Source organism: Mobula birostris, chromosome 13 (assembly GCF_030028105.1).
Source record: "Mobula birostris isolate sMobBir1 chromosome 13, sMobBir1.hap1, whole genome shotgun sequence".
NCBI lineage: Eukaryota > Metazoa > Chordata > Chondrichthyes > Myliobatiformes > Myliobatidae > Mobula > Mobula birostris.
This window is the reverse complement of record NC_092382.1, coordinates 57937906-57942744: the sequence shown is the minus strand read 5'-3', so window position 1 is coordinate 57942744 and position 4839 is coordinate 57937906. Positions and strand designations below refer to the sequence as shown.

At 44.0% G+C, this 4839-nt stretch overlaps 1 non-coding gene across 1 annotated transcript; it reads left to right on the top strand.

The window, feature by feature from the left end:
- The first annotated feature begins 3121 nt into the window (after nucleotides 1–3121).
- Nucleotides 3122–3203, top strand: trnas-uga (transfer RNA serine (anticodon UGA)). The gene has a single exon. It is a non-coding gene; the product is annotated as a tRNA-Ser (tRNA).
- The last annotated feature ends 1636 nt before the right edge of the window (nucleotides 3204–4839 follow it).

Sequence of the window (4839 nt, the reverse complement as noted above, 5' to 3'; positions counted from 1 at the left end):
GACTAGTTCCTGAGGATTGGAGGGTGGCTAATGTAACTCTACTTTTTAAAAAAGGAGGGAGAGAGAAACCGGGGAATTATAGACCGGTTAGCCTAACGTCGGTGGTGGGGAAACTGCTGGAGTCAGTTATCAAGGATGCGATAACAGCACATTTGGAAAGCGGTGAAATGATTGGACAAAGTCAGCATGGATTTGTGAAAGGAAAATCATGTCTGACGAATCTCATAGAATTTTTTGAGGATGTAACTAGTAGAGTGGATAGGGGAGAGCCAGTGGATATGGTATATTTGGATTTTCAGAAGGCTTTTGACAAGGTACCACACAGGAGATTAGTGTGCAAACTTAAAGCACACGGTATTGCGTGTAAGGTATTGGTGTGGGTGGAGAGTTGGTTAGCAGACAGGAAGCAAAGAGTGGCAATAAACGGGACCTTTTCAGAATGGCAGGCGGTGACTAGTGGGGTACCGTAAGGCTCAGTGCTGGGACCTCAGTTGTTTACAATATATATTAATGACTTGGATGAGGGAATTAAATGCAGCATCTCCAAGTTTGCGGATGACACGAAGCTGGGCGGCAGTGTTAGTTGTGAGGAGGATGCTAAGAGGATGCAGGGTGACTTGGATAGGTTGGGTGAGTGGGCAAATTCATGGCAGATGCAATTTAATGTGGATAAATGTGAAGTTATCCACTTTGGTGGCAAAAATATGAAAACAGATTATTATCTGAATGGTGGCCGATTAGGAAAAGGGGAGGTGCAACGAGACCTGGGTGTCATTATACACCAGTCATTGAAAGTGGGCATGCAGGTACAGCAGGCGGTGAAAAAGGCGAATGGTATGCTGGCATTTATAGCGAGAGGATTCGAGTAGAGGAGCAGGGAGGTACTAGTGCAGTTGTACAAGGCCTTGGTGAGAGCACACCTGGAGTATTGTGTGCAGTTTTGGTCCCCTAATCTGAGGAAAGACATCCTTGCCATAGAGGGAGTACAAAGAAGGTTCACCAGATTGATTCCTGGGATGGCAGGACTTTCATATGAAGAAAGACTGGATGAACTGGGATTGTACTCGTTGGAATTTAGAAGATTGAGGGGGGATCTGATTGAAACGTATAAGATCCTAAAGGGATTGGACAGGCTAGATGCAGGAAGATTGTTCCCGATGTTGGGGAAGTCCAGAACGAGGGGCCACAGTTTGAGGATAGAGGGGAAGCCTTTTAGGACCGAGATTAGGAAAAACTTCTTCACACAGAGAGTGGTGAATCTGTGGAATTCTCTGCCACAGGAAACAGTTGAGGCCAGTTCATTGGCTATATTTAAGAGGGAGTTAGATATGGCCCTTGTGGCTACAGGGGTCAGGGGGTATGGAGGAAAGGCTGGTGTGGGGTTCTGAGTTGAATGATCAGCCATGATCATACTGAATGGCGGTGCAGGCTCGAAGGGCCGAATGGCCTACTGCTGCACCTATTTTCTATGTTTCTATGTTTCTCTGTTTCTAAATAAAAATTGATGAGAGGAAAGATTTAGTGGCTAATAATAGAGAAAATACCATTTTTAAACATATGAAGAATACTAGGGATGTAAGAGTAGATATCAGAAAGCTGGAAAATGACGCGGAAGAAGTAGTAATGGCGGGTAAAAGATGGACGAACTGAATGAATATTTTGCTCCAGGCTGCGCTGTGGAAGACACCAGCATAATGGCACCGATAAACGTGTGTCAGAGTGCATCAGTGAGAGTAGATGTTATGACTCTGGAGAAGGCGCCTGTGAAGCTGAAAGGTCTGAAGTTATATGTCATCGGGACCAGTTGGACTACAACCCAGGGTTCTGAAAGTGGTAAGTGAAGAGATTCTGGAGGCAGTTGTCGTACTCCTTCATGTATCATTACATTTCAGAATAGATCCTGATGGTTGGAAAATTGCGATTGTCACTCCACTCTGGGAGAATGAAGGGAGGCTAAAGAAAGGAAATTATATGCCAGGTATCCTGACCTTAACGTGTTCTAAAATTCAAAAATTCAAAGCACATCTAAGATCAAAGACATTTGAGGAGAATGAACAAAGATTTGTCAAATTGATAATCGTGTACTGTAGTATAGTAATGCATATTGGAAGAAAAGATTGAAAAAACTTTTCTAAGTGAAGATAGTTTTTAGAAATCAGAGGTGAAAAGTGACCTTGTGCAATATTCCCTAATTAATACTTCCAGGCTTAGTCAGTGGTAAAGGAAGGGAAATGCAATTTCAATATTCATTTCAGGAGAAGTAGAATATAAAAGCAACAATGTAATGTTGACAGATATAAGATACTGGTCAGAAAACACTTGGAGGGTCCAGAGAGGTTACCGAGAATGATTCCGGGAACGCATGGGTTAACATGTTTAAACGAGGCGCTTCTGCTAGCTCCGTGTCTGTGCTCACTGCAAATGGTATCTCATTGAAATTGGTCGAATATTGAAATGCTTACTTAGAGTAGAAATGCGGAGGGTGTTTCCTTTCGTAGGGAAATGTAGGATTGGAGAGCAGGGCCTCAGAAGAGAACGATGATGGTTTAGAACAGGGATGAGACGGAATATCTGTAACCGGAGGGTGGTGTGTCTGAGGGATTAGTTGTCACAGACGGTTACGGAGGCCAACACATTGGGTGTTAGCAGCAAAAGTTGATAATTTATTGATTGCTAAGGATGTCAATGTCAATGCCAATGTCCGATAGAATGGGTTTGAGGGGGATAATAAATCAGCTCTGCCACATTGGCGGACAGTCTTGATGGGGCGAATGGCCTGTTCCTGTTCCTCTGTCTTATGGACCTATGACTTTATATAATTAATCTATATGTGTTACACGGTATAGTTACTATAAATCTGAACAAAAAGACATATGTCCGTCATAATAACCCTGATTCTGATCCTGACCTTTATCTCAAACCGTGGAAATCTCCTTCATTTGCGACACTGACGCCAATACCATCCCCTGACACTCAAATTCTCACCTAATGGTGTTGAAACAAATTTCCAAACTGTCCAATCGTACTATTTGTATCGGAGTGATGATTCATCAAGTTCGATTACTGAAAATAAACCATGTTCAATCATCATTTCAGGTGCAGTACTACGGTACTACACGGAGCTGCGATGGCCGAGTGGTTAAGGCGTTGGACTTGAAATCCAATGGGGTTTCCCCACGCAGGTTCGAACCCTGCTCGCAGCGCTCACATTATAGGCACAAAGAACCAGAAGTCCAAATACCTGCCAATAAAATTTAAACCCCTGCCTGCTGTCTGAGCGCTGCATCTTCCCTGAGCTGACTCCTGCAAAGACTTGGTTTTTACAATCTTTAGTACAATTCAGTCCAATGCATTTCTACTCACCGTAAAGAGTTCATTTCTATCCAATTCTGATCAATCTCCTTGAGGCAGCTTAAACTCTCTGCAATTTGGAGATTTACTGTCTCATAGAACTGAATGAAGGAACTATGCAGAGCAGATTCTTCAGCGTCAGCGGGGAGAAGCGGACTCCATCCTTTCACTTTACGATACACATGACGACGTCTTCTCATCATCTGTCAGACTCTGACTTTAATCAATTCCAGTGTTACTGCAGGTCTGGCAGAGTCCACACAAGAGCATTAGCGTCTCCCTCAGCTGCAGCTGGAGCATCCCCCTGATCAAATCTCCGGTACGTCTCTGCGCCTGGAGATGTTGCCGATCATGGGCAGCAAGCGGTAGAAGCGAGCAATGTGTGGCGAGTGGCAAACAGTGTCATTGACTACAGGTGACCCAAACCCTGATATTGCATGCAGTACAGTTGCTGACAACAATACTATTCGTCAGCCTGAGGTTATTTAATTGATAATAGGGTCCTGGCATTTTAATCGCCGTTCTGTACGAACGTCAGCCGGGGAGGTCAGTCCCATGAGTTTAATTAGCTACTGAATAGAAAATTCCGAAACGTTCCTTCCAGTCTGGGGTCCAAGCCAGTTACAGATGGCTTCCGTGCGGTTATCCCGTGTGATCATGGCTGCGCTTCCCCACGTTTCAAACTGTCTTCTTTGCCTTTTTCACAATCCTAGATGTCCTTAATATTTCAGAAATGCATCCATGTCCTATTTGAAGTAGCATCCTGTGTTATAATATCCACAACCATATCTCGCGGAGTATTTTATTGTATCAGGAATCTATGTGTGGTTATTCTCATTTAACTCGGTTTTAAATGATAATTCCTCATACCTTGAACTAATTTTCCTCGACTGCACGTCTCAGCCATGACCCTAGATTCAGCCCTAATTCTCTCTTCTGCAGTTTATAGTTTTAACTTCAGTTGTTCGGTAGAGCACGTACCTTCATCACGGGAGGTAAGTCACTCAAATTGTTCCGAGCTTCTCCAGTGCTACCGTACCTTTCAGCAAATAAGCGAAGTAAAATTATCGTCGCCGCACCAGCGCCGACCTCAGCAACCCCGTACAAATATATGACAATGGTTTCTCTATTTCTAATTTCCAATCTAGTTACAATAAACTACAATCTGCAGTTGTCTTGAAAAACTACCTGATCCACCTACCGGCTCGCCATCACTGTTTCGTGAACAGTTTCCCTTCATAGTCTCACCGCAACCTTACGTCCTTATTTAATACCAGTCCCAACGAAGTACGTGTGACTCACACATTCCTGCAATAAACGCTGTCGTCCAGTTTGAGCCCCTCACTCAACTAACCTGTCGGAGCCTAAATATTCTCATTGTAGCCCGTTGTCCGGCTACGTCACGTCATCAGCCTCACACGCTCAGCAGAACGGACAGCTCATTAATGAGGGACAATACTAGACCGTCCTAACGCTTCCCGATCAAAA